The sequence below is a fragment of the Sipha flava genome, unplaced genomic scaffold (genome assembly GCF_003268045.1).
Source record: "Sipha flava isolate LNK unplaced genomic scaffold, YSA_version1 1_pilon_pilon, whole genome shotgun sequence".
NCBI lineage: Eukaryota > Metazoa > Arthropoda > Insecta > Hemiptera > Aphididae > Sipha > Sipha flava.
In genome coordinates, this window is record NW_020272783.1 from 5,091,403 (window position 1) to 5,110,912 (window position 19,510).

General features: G+C 34.9%; 2 non-coding genes across 2 annotated transcripts; both read right to left on the reverse strand.

Moving 5' to 3' along the window:
* Positions 1 to 15,699: 15,699 nt before the first annotated feature.
* LOC112682195 lies at positions 15,700 to 15,821 on the reverse strand. The gene has a single exon (XR_003148464.1). It is a non-coding gene; the product is annotated as a U5 spliceosomal RNA (small nuclear RNA).
* A 2,874-nt stretch (positions 15,822 to 18,695) lies between these two features.
* On the reverse strand, positions 18,696 to 18,816 carry LOC112682197. The gene has a single exon (XR_003148466.1). It is a non-coding gene; the product is annotated as a U5 spliceosomal RNA (small nuclear RNA).
* Between the last annotated feature and the right edge of the window lie 694 nt (positions 18,817 to 19,510).

The window sequence follows — 19,510 nt, forward strand, 5'->3', positions numbered from 1 at the left end:
GGGGGCTATAGCCTCCCCCATGGGCCGTGTTTATATGTAAAATGTATCTTGATTATTTAATAGAATCAATGCTCGTTTTAATCAAAGGCTTATTGATGTTATGCCACTTGAACGACTTATTCCGGCCAATTTAAATATGTATGACGATAAAAATATTATAAAAGCTGCTAAAATATATGTCCAAGATCTCCATGATGATACCTCGTCTACAATCAGGGCTGACCTGTTCATATGGAGGCAACAATGGAGTCAAAATACTATTCCAAAACCGAATTCTGCTCTTGATTCACTCTCTCATCGCACCAATCTTCGACCTAACATTAAAATACTTTTACAATTATTCGCCACGTTACCAGTTACCTTTTTCACTCCGGAAAGAACGTTTTCAGCACTTAATCGCTTAAAATTTTTTTTAAGAAGCACCATGTTGGAAAACAGACTGATTGGATTAGCTATGGCTAATATAAATAAAAAAGAGCAATTCCATGAAAGTGAAATAATAACTGAATTTACCAGAAATTCGCCTAAGAGAATGCAGCTGGTTGAGTGGAGCAAGTGACTGAACACTGAAACCAAAATTATTATTATTATTATAAATTATATATTAATAAATATTTTTAAAACTATACTAAAATGCGTTTAGAAACTTGGTGGTAGATGGTGGGGGGGGGTTAAGGGAGAATTCTCATATCCTCTCTTACCTTACTTATCCAAAAAAAGTGGTTAGCCCCCCCCCCATTTAAAAATCCTGGCTACGCCACTGGTCTGGGATGGTTATTAGTATATGCATCAACTACTTTTACTTCTTCAGGTTTTATAATTATTTCAGGGTGTTGCAATGCTAATCCGTTCAATCGATGGTAATATAATATTATGATATACTGATATTTCAGTATTTCAACGTGTACCCGTGCGTGAAAAACAAGAGGACTTATAATAATAAATAAAGTATAAAATACAGTGAATGGGGGAAGCACGGGCCCTATAAGCCCCCCTTAAATACGCCCCTGCTCATCTCCTATTACCAAAGTAAATAAATAAATATTCAACAATATTTTCTACAAATTCAAATCATGTTATAATTTTTTGTTGCTAAACATTTTCTTAGTTATGTTCATAATGCATTAATTTTTTTTTTGTTAAATATATTTATTAATAAATTCATATTTATTTCTGAAAAATTTAACTGAACGAGTGTTAAAATCAGTTTGGGATATGCGTAATACCCCCAAACTCCACTCTTGGTTCAAGTGGCGCACACAGGGGAGGGAATTATAAACTCCAGCAAAATGCCTTCATTAAATTTTAACCTCACCTAAGTTTTATAAATATAAATAGTATTTACTGTTTTTGTGCGACGTCCAACAATATTTTTGTATAGGTTTAACATTAATACAACATTAATTATTATAGTAAATTATTAATAGCAACAATTATTAATATCGTAGACGCCGCGCACCGACGATTAGGCCCAAATTAGGGTGGGACTCTAACCCCCTAATGTCAATTCAGCTCCAAATTTATTACCATTTTACATCATGTAAATAAAATTTTTTAAATTATTGTAATTTTTTTAATTTAATTAAGCTTTTATCTTGTAACATTACAGGCTGTAATTTATAACTCTTGGTGATTACAACTAATAATAATAATTTAATGATTATTTTGGATCATTAAAAGGTATGGAAACAAAGCCTCAACTAATAAGTTTTGGTTAAGAATGGTAAAGCTGAAACTTCCCCCATTGAAATTCCCTATTTGTGTCTATGCCGTCGAGCAAACGCTGCACACAAAATAATCTATAAATGTATATGTCATTTTTTTAAATTGTAAATTAATTTTACGATAGCAAAGTTATTCTAAAGATTATAATTTTGTTATAATGGTGATCTGTTTTTTAGATTTTCAACATTCCTCAATGGGCCCTCTAGAATCATGGGTCCATGGTCGCTATTGCTCGTCATGCCACCCTATTGGCACACCACTGGTTCGTGGAACAGTAGGCAAGGAATACGGATGTTTAGTACACCCAGATGCAATCTTGTTCTCGACAGTAGTTTTCGTAAAAACTTCATCCTCTCCAGCGCATGAGTGGCGTAAAAATAAAAATTAATTAATACTTTAAAACCGCGTAAAAGATCCCCACACACTGCCGCGGTGGCGATGGTGATGGCAATTTTTATACAATATAAACATAATATATTAATCTTTTACATAAAATAATTCTATAGTTAATTAATAAATTCCTATGTCAATGATAAATTGACGATTTATCTATACAGTTCGTTAGTAATATAATATTACTATATAATATACACTAATATACACCATATATATATATTAGATAGTATAGGTACTATTAACGTATATTTGATAAGTCAATTGCAGTGGCGAAGCACGAGTATTAAGTTGAGGAGACATTAAAATATCACGTTACAGACCCCCCCCATTTATAACTTTATATGTATTTATGATAAAAGAGACACGGTCTTTTATTTTTTATTTCATATTTTTTTTTTCGTATGAGTAGTTTGCTATTCCATCATTCAATATTTCATTAATTAAATCATCAGGCATAGTGGCGAATGACAATAGTTCAATATTTTAATATTTAGGTACGAATATCACACCAGAAATAAATAAATCGTAAAATGAAAATCAATCAATAACTACGATAACAAAATTGCGTTGAACGATAACGCATCAATGCGAAAAGCAATGACGATTACAATAATGTACCTAATGAAATAATAAATACGAACGCGAGACATGTCTCATAACGCAATGATAATCCCCACTCAATAACCTATTCCCCCTACACAGCGTGCCTTTAAAAACGTGACGCTGCAACGCGTCGTCTCATAATATTAATTTTTATATCTGTATTTAGATGTTTATTGAATTAACCACTACACCACAACGAACGACAGCTCGCGTGCACGGTCCGCAACTAATCTATTTTAAGAATACTAATTACATAATAATACTAATACGGTATGATACAAAAGTAAAACTATGATAAATAATGAAGTATATATTATATAAAAATAAATAATATATAATAAAACCAAATTATGTATTCGTATTAAAAATAGGTAGACATTGTCTCATTGTCTCCTATAACGTTTCGCCACTGGTCAATTGAAAATACCGCTGTGCGGTGGCAGTGAAATCGAGCATGCTGCGGTTTTTATAAATATCGCAGAGGCAATATTTTACCGCGGCCGAATTACCGCTGCAGTGTGCGGACTCCCATTACAATACGTGTGTACAAATTTAACGCCACCGTGGCAGTGTGTGGGGACCTTTAAGAAGGCTCGTAACGAAATATGTAATTGTGGATAGTTTGTTGTGAATAAATAATATTAGTGAACAAAGGCGATCCCTCAAATGAAGAGACCTTAGTACCACCGCCGGAAATTACGATTTTTTCGTTGTCTTTCCAGCGTTCACGACCGAAAACGCGTACCCGTGATTTTTCAAACAACTGTGTCCCACCTTGAACGTGTAAGACCTAGCCGAAGCGTACATAATATTGTTGACAGGTGGCAAACAGACATCGATTTGGGTTTATTCAACAAACGTTTTCGAAGACTCCCTTTCTGCCAGTGACAAGGGTCTATTCATGGAGAAGGGGAGTGATAAATTTAGGTAATAATTATTTTTATTATTAACTATTTATTTACTAGAATCTTTAATATTAATAAATAATAAACATTTTTAAGACTATAATGAATAGTGCTGTTAATCGTAAAAGTACACCTTAAATACTAGTATACTACTTAATACTTCAATATTATTTATACATAGGCTATATGTTTAAATTAATGTTAGTATTAGACATTATTATTAATCAATAATAAGTATAAATTAACAAACTTTTAAAAAATGATGTATAAATATAATATAGTAAAATATTTTACACGTGTGACAAGTCACCGTAAATTGTAATTGTTGTGAACCTTCATAACAGTTTTAATATGTATTTAAATTTATATTAGTAGACATAAAATTGTTATTTGGCAAGTATGTCATATCACGTATACTATACAATAAATTAAGGAATATTTTGTTTGATGTTAAATATAATAATATAAGGCATAATTAAATAGGTTAGGTTTGATTAAGTAGTTCACCAGTTATTCATACTAATAAATAATAATAATTACCTTAGGATTCATTTACCAACTCATCACTCTCCAACATAACATAACAATAACATTTACTTTATATTTGAGTATTGGGCCCCGGGCACCTAATGAAGTAGTTATTAGTACATAACATTATTATGTAATTTTTTTTACCAGGATTATTTATGAATTCAAATTTTAAGATTATTATCATTAAAATAAATTGACAATATAAATTTGTATTTTATTTTTTTGTACCTTCGTCGCACGTCGGTTTATTATTTCCTTTAACTACAATATAACAACCCTTCATTTTTATATCAAAATAACAAATCAACAAATAACATATTAAACTCAACATGAGTTGAAATGAAATCTTATACTAGCACTTCCAAATTCCATTTCAATCAATAAGATCAAAGAATACGATAGAAATAAGATTAATAATACGAGAAAATAATACGCATAAATACCATATAATAAACTTATTTGTAAACACACTAATTTATATTCTGTTGAAACTAGACAACGGCTTATATACCTCAAAAAAAAAAAAAATCTATTATATATATACAAATATAAAGCTTGAAAGACTGAAATATGGATTTATTATGTTAAAATATGGATTAGAATCAAGAATCAGTAAAAATAATTAGATATGTATATTATAATTAGAATATTTATTTAAAACTTAAGTTTTCGTAGCAGTATAATACTAGATGTTGTTACAAGTGGTTCGTTGTAAAATTATGACGCTTGTCATCTAAAATAATTTTAAATACAAAAAACGTTTAAACATCACAGAACAGTATTTTAACTTAGAAACTATGTTACTCGTTATTGTATTGGGCAGTACAGTATTTGTGTCAACATTTGATCATACTTAGGGAATCATAGCCAGAATTTTCGTTTAGTAATCGAGTATTGTTTGTTCTGATCTTTTCTGTAGATACATCGGGCAGTTCAGAGCTGTATATATGTACATCAATAATTCCTTCATGATTTGTAATGAATTGTGTAGTAGCAAATTTCTTGCTTCTATACGGATGTGTTCTTACACATTTAATTAGTATGTATACATGTATTAAAAGACTAATATATATATTATATTTACATTATAAATAAATGAAATATGCATATCTGGTAGAAAAAGACGATATGCAGATATGCAATTGTATATAAATCACGGTTTAGTTATAACAATCATACCAATCGGCCAAAAATTAAACGTATTTAAATGAAATTTAATTAGTTATAATATAACACGAACGCATACGACAAAAACATTACACGTCAACTTTTGAAATATTATAATCTTGTGATATTTATTAAAAAAAAATCATACATGCATGTATGATGATATGTACATGATATGTGCTTGATTTTTTTTATATATTATGAAAATCTCACTATTTTATTATTCATTGAAATTAACTTATCACTTTCTACGGATAGTAAATATTAACACTATACATTTCATAAAGTATTATAAAATCGATAGTAATACCTTATTACAAATATGTACTTATATTCAACAGATTTTTGCTACAAGTAAACATGTAGTATTAAAATTAAAAAAATTGACTGTAATTTATCGGGAGAATATCTGTAAAAAATATTGCGTATTGTTATTAACAAGGCTGTAGGTCAATCATTTGATAACCACGCGACAAAACCCTAAAATATTATGACGATGTTTAAAAACGCTTTCAAGCAAAGCTTATCAATTCGCAAACGAAACGAAATAATATCTGTTAAACATACGTACAAAAAACTCATAAGAAATAAATTAATTTAATGTTACAACACAAACGAATACATATATCATTATTAATTATAATTTAACAATAATAATAATATTTTATACCTAAATACAAAATTTTTTAGACTGAAGATTACATTAATATGTCGTCAGAGTAGGTGGCCGCGGCGGTAGTGATGAAGCATGATTTATTTAAATACATCTGCAGTAAAATAATGTTGAGGAATATGATACACTGCGTCGGTCCGTCGCTGATCGTCTGCTGATGTGCCGCCGCAGGACGGGGTAAACTTCCATCCGTAAGATACCTGTAGAGACGAGCTTCTGAAACGTATAGAATATTCTACAAAAGCCCGGATCTACAGGGTAGATCACGGATGCGTTACACTGCTGTTGACCGACGAATAGTGTGAAGCTGGTGAAGCGGTGAAGCTGGAAACGAGCGGAGAAAACAATCAAAAGTGATCCGCAAAACTTAAACAAACAAACCCGCGTGAACGATTAAAGATTTTACCGACGATAAATATGTGCACATAAAAAGGCGTGAAAGGGGGGAGGGGCGGAAAAGTAACGATTAATGGTAATTACATCAAAGGTTTTTGGCCGGCTACCGGGAAACGAAATGAACACTCGGCGGCGGAGTGTGCGCGAGTGTGCGCGGACGAAGCGCGCAGAGGGATGTCGCGCGGACGGCTGACCTTGGTCGGAAAGAGGTCCACGGGATAGCGCGTGGTAAGGGGGTGGATCCGTGGCTGCAGCGGATGCGAATCTCGGTGGCGGCGGCCGATGGTGTATTGATCACGGCTGCTGCTCGGCCCGGGGCGGACAACGATGAGGGAGCGAAAAATATGGCGGGGCGGGGTACGAGGCTGTGAAACGGCGGCGCCCGTGCGTGCGCGCGTGTTTATTATGCGCCGTGACGTGCACGTTTACATGCGAAAAACTCGGTTTCGAGGGAGAAAAACGCGCAACGTATTCATCACGACGATGTGTAAATGCGCGTGTAAAGAGTGAACCACGGTCATCCCGTCGTCCCCGCACCCGTAACGCGTGAAACGTACGCGGAAAAACCGCCTGGTCCCGGGACCGTCCGAGTCGTGTACGGGAAAAACGCGTGAGGCTTACACGGGGTAATGATAGTGGTGCGTTAACGTTTCGTGAAGCGTTTACGTCACTTATCGCTGCTCCGTGACTAAAATATACGTATTTTTTATGTTCCCCGTACGCTCTTGACTGCGATGTTCACCTACGGCGCGCTCGACGCGATACCGTTAAGCTTACGACCGTATCGCGTTCGGGTGGTGAAGTTCTAAGCGTCGAGCTCGGGCAAGTGCGGTGCAACGAACGACGTGCGGACGTGTTATGACGACGGCAGATAAACGGTGGCGACGGAAACGTACTCGGGGACGCGTTGTTTGTGCGGACGACGCGTTTGCCCGTAGCAGAGACGCTGCTGAGAACGATACGAGTTCATACGTACCTGCTAGTGTGACAGCGCACGACGACGTGGAGACGGAACAGCAGCGGTCGACGTCCGGATCCGGGAGTCGCGGTGCTTCTGCCGGGCGTTTGATGCTGCGCGCACCGCGAGAGGGTCGCCGCGGGGACCGCGTACAAATATGTATATATATATATATATATTCGTACGCCGCTGCTAAAAAGGGGCGCGACGCCACCCTCGGCACGCGAACGCGCGCACACCGCCGCCGACTATACGGTCTAATCTATAAAACGCAAAAGCCCCGGCGGACGAGGAGGACTGCACCGCTCTCAACTCTCCCTGCATATTATACTCGTATAATAACGTGATATATAAATGTACATGAGGGTGTGTTTTCGTGGGACGCGCGTTTATTGTGTGCTTCCATACACGGGTAAAATCGAGAGAAGCAAATGACCCGCTACGGCAACGTTATGCGATGTTACATGTTAATCATATTTTTACTGCGGAAAATCGTCAATCGATATTTTCCGGACCGTGTGCGAATCATTTGTATTTTCACTAATGTTCGATGGGAAAAGTCCGCGCGTGGAAGTCGTATACAGTTTTACACATTATTTAGTGCGTTGGCCACTGTATAATCCACATAAATATATACATATTTTGTATACGAAGCGCACGCGTAATGCTTCATAATGTATTAAAGCGCACGACGATTGTTATGCAAAAAAATTATTATAAAAAAAAAGTTTAAAAGGGGTTGTCGTCGACATTGTAGCGTGAGACCGTTAGAAAAATATATACATAACCACCAAGGGTCGTTCGGTCCGGTCCCCGTCGACCGGTTTTTTTTGTCCAACAGAGTTTAGGGTTAACGTTTCATACGCCAATACACACTCATTGCGTGTATTATTTTCGCATACACGACGAGTGCTTTTTTTCACCTTCTTTACTTGTTAATTTAAAAATAGAAAAACTGGATGAGGCGTATTATAAAACCTATTAAATAGGCGTACCACATGTTTCTATGTATACCACTGCGTCAGACGTTAACATCAACTGTCTGTCAATCATCCGAAGTAGAGAAAGCTGTTTTTATAAATTTGCCACACGTGCCCACGACGTCGACAACATTTCACCCGCTCAAAAAGGCATAATTATACGTTGCGAATGTTACTATAACGCCGTTCGAAGAGATGCATACATTATTGCATTCACATTTCAGATGTATTAATATAATTATAATTTATAATTCTATTACAACACAATTATACTCGCCAAAAGTTTATATTATTATTCTAATGGACATGAATATTTTTGCAGCGAATTATTTGTTAGTAGATGTTTACTACTCGGACGTTTTATGTGAGAAGAGAATTCCAGTGAGGCTGAATGATAAAGTTTTCAGACGTGTAGTGAGACCTACTATGTTATATGGTTCGGAGTATTGAACGGTTGACAGGAGAATAGAACAGAATATGAGTATTGCGAAAATGAGAATGCTTAGACGGATGAGTGAAGTGACAAGAGAAGATAGAATAAAGAACGAATATGTTAGAAGTAGAATTAGTGTAGTATCGATTGTAGATAAGATGAGAGAAAATAGACTGAGATAGTTTGGGCATGTAATGAGACGAGAAGAAATAAAAGCAGTATGAGTGACTATGAAAATTAATGTTAAAAGGAAAATAGGAAGAGGAAGACCATATAAGAGATGGTTGGATACTATTGAGAATAATATGAGGGCTGTTAGAATGTGCCTAGGGGTTATAGAAAATTGAGACGAAAGGAGGTTTAAGACGAAGGTGGTCGATCCCAAGTAGTCGGTGGAAAGGCGATGGAGAAGAAAATATCTACTTTAACGCCATTATTCGAGCTCGAATCAAAAGTCTGTAAGTTGAGGTAAATACGAAAAATATAAGTAGATTAATAAAATAGTTTAAAGGTAAGGCACGAGAGTCAATTATAATTAGTTGATTTACACTGCAGGATTTCAATAATCCTAGGGATAAACATTTTAGTTTTATAAGTATGCTAAAGCTTAAAAGTCTGGAAGATTATATATTCAATAATTCCTAACCGAGCAAATCTCGGCAGACGGTTGATTAAAACTAATATATCATAATTGAGCATACATAAATTATTTAAATGATCATAAAAATAAATGCTTAGCAAGTCTTTAAGATAATTTTAATGATTATTCCTTTAATATACAAATACCATTATATATTTTAGATATAATTCAAGTATGACAAAATCATAAATCAAAATCAACACTGTCATTCAACAATTAAATATAAATGCTTACACATAAATATTTAATGACAATCAAAGAAATGTAATCAAATGTAATATTTAAGAAGCCAACCATGGAAATAAATCAAGCTGGATAGCTTCTAAATTTATATCTTTAGCTGAGACAATTGGTGTAGTAAATGATGTCAAAACTTGTATTTCAAATAATACAAGTTACTATGAAAAAGTAATAAAGAAAAAAATGGAAAATACCTTAGAAAAGAATTGTGGTTACACAATCATGGAAGCAATTCAAACATTTAGTAGGCAAATAACCTCTCTGACAAACATCAGGAGAATTAACACCAGATGATATTTGCCACTTCAAATATGTTCCTTGGTCAATACTATTGTCGCTAGTCACAAGTCAACATTTACAATTTTTAGTTTTTATTTTTAATAAAATTATAAACTATCTAATAATTATTAATATTTGTTAGTCTATTAAAATAATAAATTAAAATAAATGTCATTTTTAAAGAAATTTTCATGTAAAAATGCGTTATTATATAATATATATCTATATAATAAGGGCATTTTTTGGCTGTTTTTTTTTAGTGCATTTTTGTTTGATTTTTAATGAATTTAAATCCGAGCCCTAACAATGACGTATAGTCATTTAGTTATTTCAATCCATTAAACAAAAAGATATTAATTTTTATCATCAGAAACTCTAATGTAATAAGATCTCTTGCTTGAATAAAATTGTTTGGAAAAAATTACGTCTATGAATATATCGTCCGAAATAGTTTTGCTCTATTCGACCAAAAACAAATCTTTTGAGTACCGGCCGGAGAGTATTGAAATAAAAAATTAATATATTACCGCATGTATATAAAAATAAATAAAAATAAAAATAAAATAAAAATTTGAGTCGCCCCCTCCCCTAGAAGTAAGTCTAAATACGCCCCTGTTGTAAACACTAAATCACACGACGACTGGTAAACTAATGTAGCGTAATTATTACGTAACACATGATATATACATATTAGTTAGTAAAATAATTGTGAAATGTGTTGCACACGTCGCGTGAGAAAAAAAATATGCGCTCGAGGGCGCCATACGTGCGTCACGCTCGCCAAGTCGCGGTGAAAATATCGAAAATCAACAGACGCTAAACAGGACGCTACACAACCATTTTAAATGTAATAAAACACGTTTACGCTCTATGCTTACAGATTCCTTTGTATTAATCGTAGAAACAAAATTATTACGGATTATGAAAGAAGAAAATATTTACAAGGTTTGAGCGTTGTGTTTTGTAACTTTTTTAAAAAAAATTTTTATATCAAAATTTTGAAAATGTAGTTTTTTACCTCATATTTTTTAAATAGTAATAATATAGGTATCAAAAAAACTCCACGCTCGGCTAAAGATAAAATTCTCATACTTCAGATGGTGGAATAAAATTTTATTTATACTATTGGTTACTTAAATAGAGCTATAGAGCGGAAAGTAATTTTAATGAATAAAATGTGGAAAACTAGGCCTTTCGTGGTATGTGCTGCTATAGAAATACAGCGACGTTTGCATCGACAGCCGGCAAAAACCGGTCTATTATCGGTGTTCCGTAAACCGAAACCCACAACTATATTTATTATAATAATAGCTAATAGCTAAATCAATTATATAATAATTGACTATAATTATTATAGTATGTAATATGGTATATCTAAATCTAGTACAACTAAAATATTGGCCATTAAAAACTTCTATGTTTGAGTCGGTTGAAACAGCGTAGGGATAAAATAACAAGAAAAAGATAGGCTAAACCGCAGAAGTACCTGTTTCAGATTATTAATTTTGATTTTCTATACACTAGCTCTTTATAAATAATGATTTACAGATTTACTATCTATTTATATTTATTTCATGAAGTATTTTGAATTAGAACTTGGAAGATCAAAATATAAATTATCATTTGAATGTTCTTATTCGGTTTGTGTGACTGTGTACCGCGCTTGTATCGTGTTGACCAATTTCGTTGGGTGTTTTTTTTAACGTGAAGTATTTATATTAGTTCTTTTTCTTTTATATAAAGATATAATATATAATAAGATGCGTCTAATAAAACGTTCGAATCGTAAAAAAATAAGCCGCTCTCTTGTGTTAGATCGTTACAACACAGGGGCATATTTTAGGGGGCAAGGGGGTGATCGCCACCCCCCCCCCCTGAATCCGTATTTAAGGAATCGATAAACGAGTCTGTGAGATACACATTACAAATTCTAAATAATAAAAATAAATCATCAATTTAAAATATTTTTAGGATCCAAAAATTTTTAAATTATTTAAATTATTTGGGAATTAGTGATTAAAATAGTCAAACGAATTATAGATAAAAATGTACAACGACGGTTGTTCATAAATGAATTAACCGCGCTTCCTAATGAACTTTTGACGGTGGCAAAAATATTTATGGTTTGTATAGTTTACACTTTTACGGTTTTTCAACTACTAACGGCGGTAACGTTTTATTTTTGTTCTTCAGTATATAAGTATATTAGGAGTTTGTGAATATCGTAAGTAAAATATTCTTATAAATTGATGTAATAATGTGCTATGGTCCGTAAGCATTAAATCATTAGATAATTGATATTTTTTTTTTCATTCGGAATGCCTTATATTTATAAATCGAAAAGTAAAAATGTGTTAAACATGGTTTAAAATATATTATGATTTTATAATCTACATGTTGGTGAAGACAATTAGGCTAACGGTAACTATATATTTTAGCTAGGTATGCGCGGGCCGGGAATGTTAAAAATATTGCGGCAGAGTATGATTCGTGTACGCATTTCATGGTACACAGTACTTGATGAAGGTTCATGAAATAATAATTTTGCGCTCCCGAACTAGCGCTCGTCAAACCGGCTCGCGGTCGCCGGCTACGAATGATGGGCGTGTCGACGTACACGCATCGCAGGCTCGCGCTTCTTGAAAACACCTAATAGCACGGCGTTCTATCGGTCGTTGTGTACGTTTTACTTTTGGTGCGATGTTAAACGAAACACACGACGATGTCAAGCAGTTTTCGTGCTTCGCCGGGGCACGACCGTTCGGTCCGGGGATTAATCGCAACGAACGCGACGAGTGTCAGCGCAGCGGTCTGAAACGATTGTTTTGGCTGACGTGACATTGAAAACGTATCAACACTCACTACAACGACCATTAAACCACTAACCTGATGTACTGTGCACGTTGATTTTATTATTATTTTCACTGCTGCGGTCCGCGGTAACTTCGGTTACAACGCGAAAAAGAACATTGCACGTGAGCTGAACACATTCGTCTCGGACCGCTGTGCGCACGCGGCGTGCCGTTTCCAAGGCGACCCACCAGCACCGTTCGTGCAAGAGACGCGCATCCGGATGTCGGCGGTCAGGTATCCGGTGAAAGCCGCCGAAGCGCTCCGTCCCGAACGCAATGAATCCGTTGACGAGTGCGCCGTTCGCGACGTGCACGGGTTTCAGCGGTTCCGCAGTCGTCTGCGGGAAGGGAGTGGGAGGCGAAAGCCGCGGAGGTTGTGACCTGCGCCCATAACACGGGTAACGCACAAAATCGTGTACGTAAGGGCTACGCCCGATTTTTTTTTCTCGAACGGAAAAATGTAAACAACAACAGTCATGGTTGCGGTTTGTTCGGCTATTCTATCGTCACCGTTTACAGTTTTCGAAAATGCTTTGCGAATTTTATCCTGTGCTTAACCTCACTTCAACTTAAAAAAGTCGATTAGTCCGATAAGACTATAAGCATTTGAAATTGTTTTCGAGCACTATTCGCCCTGCGGCACAGATCGTTCGGCCATCGTGTGTCCTTTCCGATTGTTTAATCAATTGAGTTAGCTCGATACTAGTGGTGGTAGATCAACGCCGCATATTGTGTTCACTGTCAATGGTTTTATTATATTAATGTGCGATAACGTGTACAAATATAAATTATAATCGGGACGCAGTTTATCTAAAACGAGGTAATTTGGGCGAAATTCACGCATGCTCGAAAGCTGCGATTTCAGACATACAGTGAGGCGCGCGTGTTAATTCCTTTCGAATCTAGAACCATAGTTGTGGGTGTGGTGGTCGTCTTTTTGAAATAAAAAAAACCTATTAAACAACTCGAACGTGGCTAATGTTGTTAATTTTTAAAAATAAATAAAAAAGTTTAATCTCCTTTGTTTTATTGCATATATTAATTAATAAACAAACACGTAGGAATGTTTAATGTTCATAATTTTTTTTTTTTTTGAGGGGCCTGCCCACGATGAACGATTAACAAAAATAATAATAGATTTTTATATTGAATATAGGATGAGGTGAGTGTGTGTGTGTGTGTGTTTGCTTTTATTTTTTCATATTTTTTCCAACTTATAAACTCGATTTCGACCGAAAATGTTCCTCCGATCATTCCGCTTTTTTATTTGCTCCCGACTGCAAATTTTGCCTAGTCGGTGCATTAGGGAGGTAATTTATTGAATTCTCAACAGTTTTTCTAATGATAAAGTAAAATATGTACAAAATATTATGATAGATTTCAATATGGGATGAAACGCTTCGGAATACAGGGTAAAAACATAACAAACGTTACGTTATACGTTTATCACATAATTTAACTTTATCCGTTAAAAATCCCCCTCTATCATTGTTATGTCAGACATTGTAGGTGTCTACGTAATCACATAGATAGTAGTATTCCGTTTGCTATAATTTCTGGCGTTTATGAACAACAGAAATCGTATTCTAGACAAGTATCGCATTAGTTGCATAGGAATCGTAAACATGGACACCTGAAAAAATACCTTTGGGCGAGGGGAGGAGGGGAAATGTTATTTTAAAGTTGAAACGTGAACGCATATTGTACCGACTAACTAGCAGCGTCGGCACTGCAAATATTGATAGGGAAGTGGAGGTGTGATTTATAAATATACAAATTTGCCGACTACTTTCCAAAAACGAAATTCTTCGGTAGGAACCGATTTTACTTAATTTGTTGATGATTGCCGACTGTACAAATAGGATATTCATAGGTGGGGAGGGGGGGTGTTGCAACGCCGGTCCTGTTAACGAGGTAAAAACGGACAAACGGATGTAAAGCAAGGGCGGTGAAGAAGCCTCAACAGCGTGCGTTGTGCGTCGGTAGCAGATGAGAAACGCAATTGTGGAACACACGGCGCCATCTATGTGCGCGTCGTCGTTCAGACCGAATGAACGCGTCTACGTGTTTTTCCGTTTGCCAAGGAAACGGGTTAGCCGTCGAAGGAGCGGACGTGTGGCCCGTGGTCGAATAGCAATTGGAAACAATTGGGAGGAGGTTAAGCTATGCCAGTCGATAGCCGAGGCAACGAAAAGAATACAATCACGTATTGTCAAACTAATTTCGTCGGCACCCAAGTCGAACCAAAATATTACACGTCGTCGTCATCGATTGAAACATTCGAGTGTACGGCGTAATTTATGGTTATACGATATAATGTATTTGTTCAATTGTGTTTAAATATAATTGCTCGTTCTCGGGATCGGCAGAGGTAAATCGGTTGTTTACTCGTGTAATTGATTACGTGTTTTAATGCTCAACGGGTTCGCCAGAGGCGTTTTTGTCTTCGCGGTGTAAAACTGTAAAAAGCTGAAAAAAACGTATACACAAAATGTGCACGTAGCTATTTGCTGAGCTGAAAAATCGATTCGTTCGGTTCGCCAAAGTAAAATTACCCGTGGTTTTCTCAAATTTTTTATCGCGTTTGGATTTCGATTGGTTTTTACGATTTTATTAGATTTACAAAAAGCCATATTGATAAGATCAGACGTTAGTAATCAAAATACGGAAACAGGTTATATACTCGTATACGTTATCAATATTACGTAACAGCATGTCTATCACACAAAACTATCAACAGGAATTCTGTACGGAGTGTATAACATCGTGATAGAAACGGAGACGAAATATTCAGTTCGCCAAGCAATGGTAACGTGACTAATGAGGTTACCATGGCACGACCGAAAGGTGATAATGTTATAACATCACAGATGTTAGTAACGTTATCTTGATATATGTTAATATTCGTTCATAAAGATCAGAGCCCAACTGTAAAGTCGGGCATTAAAAAAATTATTAATCTAGACTCCTTAATATGCTCCCCTCCACGGAAATCTTTAGTAAAAGGCGAAAGATTTATTCGTATTGAAAGGGAACCGGAGTTGGTTGAGAACACGATTCCGAGGCGTTATATGCAGTAGGCTCGGAGTCGGGGCTGAACAGAAGGTGAACGGTTCCATTCACCCGATCGTCCCATGTCCGACGACCGACGGTTCCGTTGGCCGTCCGCCGAACCGCACCGGCGCGAACTTTTCGAATGCTGGCGATGGCGACCCCTCGAATTTTCGAGCTGCGTGTCGCGCGAAACGCTCGGCGGCCGCGTCAAATTCGCATTCGTAATCGACGGCGCTCACCAACGCCATCTCTGCCGGGGTGACGAATCGCGCGCGCGGCACATCGCGTTCCACGAGCCCGTCAAGGCGATCTCGCTCCGCAACGTCGCGCCCTAGCGGAAAACGCGATAACGACGAGTCGCGGGCGCCAAACGGAATATTATTTGTCGACCGCACGGCAGCGAGTTTTACCGTGTTCCGTATGCGAGCACCGGTCACCGAGGAGTCGTGCGAAACGTTGTCCGGACGGTTGTCGAATAAACATGTTTACGAATGGAAAACTGTTCGAATGATTTTTGTTGTTACAGTCGTTCGAATAATTTATTTTTCGAAACTGTTTACTTTTCCCGTACGATCGTTCGAATGATTTGCAAAACTACGATGCTAATACAAAACACGAATGTATTATAAGATTTAACGATTCGTTTTAGTGTACCGCGAACGCGAGGCGCAACGTAGGCGTAGGTGTTCCGCTACAATAAATTGTTTTGTTCTATTAGGCCATAACGTAAGCACATGACGTATACCATTTAGCTATTGGATGTAACTATCGTCTACACAAAAAAATACTTACAATCATCCAACTTCAAATACCATTCCAACTGTTGTTTTAACATGTGCATGTTTTAAATTACCAACTAACAATCATAATATCATTGATTATGTGTACTACTATTTATAATCAATGATAATATGTAACATCTATATAATACGATAGTTCTAAAGGCTGATAGAAGAATAATAGAAGCTTTCAAAACTTGGTGTTGGAGAAGGGCATTAAAAATCTCTTGGACCGAACGAATATTAAATGAAGCTGTATATAATAAAATAAATGAAAGGAGGTCGATATGGACGACAATCGGGGAGAGAAGAAAAAAAATTGATAGAACCAGTGGCATATACAAAGTGGGGGGGGGGTTTAGGGATCAGATCCTCCCTTAGGCCTTTTTTTTAAATGTTATAAAATAATGTTCTTAGTGCAAGGACTTAAGAAACGTAAAAAAAACAATAATGATAAAATTAAAATAATGATTTGCTTACAAATGATCCTCCCTCCCATACAAAAGTTATGTATACGCCACTGAATAGGACACCTCTTTAGAAATAATAAATGGGTAACGTTATAATTGAAGGGGAAATCGAAGAAAAACCAGAAAACCAGATAAAAGGCCAAGACAGTCTTATATGAAACAAATCATGTTAGACTTGGGTATAAGATCCTATAAAAAATTAAAGGAAGTTGCTAAGGATAGAGAAGAGTGAGGAAACATTTAATTAATGAACCAATTTATGGATTGAAAAAAAAATCATAATATGAGTAAACAAATATTGTTTATTTAAATAATATATCCGACAATTATGTTTGAAAAATATTCGAGTACAAACGAATGAAAATTATTTGTATAATCTTGAAAAAATCTTCCGAATAATAATTGAATCGATTAAAATGCTATCTAAATGAAATGTTATTCGAATAACGGTATTATCTGTCTATTGTGAGTTTTTGTGGTATATTTTTACCGTTCATGGGTTAGCTTATTGAATTAATTTTACAAACAATGCTACATAATCAACAACAACGGTGAATGTATATTAAATGTAAACGCGGAAGCAATTCATAAGAACAGAAGACAATCAATCCTTAAGTTACATTATGCAAAAACAGATATGTTATGTGTATTGCTTCGACTAATGGTTTTCATTTCATTTCCAGATGTTCCGTCTGCTATGATAGCTTAACGAGCACAATACTAAAGTAATATACAAAACAATACAATACAAAATTATAGTACCGGAACACTTTTATTTTAGGGAGCGTCGTTATAGTTTAATTCCGAATCCAACGAATATGTAAAATACATATTTTTGAGTCTGAAAGTTTTTGATGGTGAGAAAAGCAAATAAAAACCCGTCGTGTAGGTGTGGACTAATAATTTTAATAATCCGATAGCACTATAAACTCATCACTGTATGTCACACGTGTATTAATTGAAAATAGCCTAGTTTTTAATGGAAATAAAATATACGAAAAACATGAAAAACGTTGGTTTTTATCGTTATGAATAAATACATCGTGCAAAACCGAAGTGTTTGGTTGAAAACCGACAGTGAAATACGATAATTTAAATTGTTGTCAATATTTCACTGATTGATTTAACACGAAGATTATGACCGGTTATCGTTTAAAACCAGTGTATGGGTTTTTCGATAAGCATCGAAAAGTTTATTAAACGCATTTCTTTTAAACAACCACCCTTTGGTCAATATCTATGTCATGGACTTTTACATTTACAAACATCATGAATCACGATTTATTATTAGTCATTTAATCATACACGTATTTTATTTACACATATTTTTAAATTTATTAGTAACAATTATTTTTCGTATCACCAATTCAACAAAGAATGTTTCGATTATAAGTAGCGCTGTAAAATATAATATTTAACAAAACAGAAAACGCTGAATGGCTATAAGATTATACCTTAAAATCAAAAATTTTTATAAGGATAAGAGATATAACCAATAAGAGTAAAAAATCTGATACATTTTTTTACTGGGTTTAGTAGGGGAATTTCAACCGACTTCAAATATTGTTAATGACTAAGGTAATGATTCACACTTCCTAGTACTTGATTAATAACAGCCCGATCGATATCAGGCGATAAAAAAATATTTATCTGGACTCCTTTCAAGTGATCCTCTTCACGGAAATGTTTAGTCAAAGGTGAAAGATTTTTGAGATTTAAAAGGGAACTGAAGTTGGTAACAGGAGAATTTGTGAGGCTTAAGTATAATGCTCTTGTTACAAAAAAAAAATGAGAATATTTTTATCGTTAGTTTATGAAATATGTTCTTGAAGATTTAAAAATAAAATTGATATTTTGACTAAACATGCAAATCTACAATGGAGGCACGATGCAGATTTCATTGAAGCAACTGCTTCATGATTGAAAAGGGGTAGGGCTATGTTGCACGACAGAAAAGTTTAATACTTAGTATGCACATTTGACATTTAATACTATTATATTTCATTTTGTTTGGACTTCTTTGTTTTAATAAAAATGTAATAATTATAATCGGGTGGGTACTCGATACACGTAAACGTAAAGTATTGTATTTATGATCAATTATCCAGTATTTTAGTTATATTAATATGTATCGTACAAATTTAAACATCAATAATGCATACATTTTCACGCAAGCTACCGAAGTTAAAAATTGAAAATCACATAGGTAACTGATGTTGTCGTTTTTATCCGTCGCTACATGTTCCAAGTATATGTAATTTAATTAAATTTATTCTATGTTTATATTAACGATATTATTATAAATGATTTAATTTTTTTTTTATTATTATCCACGATACAATGTAATAAAAAATGATTGTTAAATTATTTGAGTTTGTTCAAACGTTAACATTCATTGTAAATAATATGTTTACCTTTAAAATTAAATA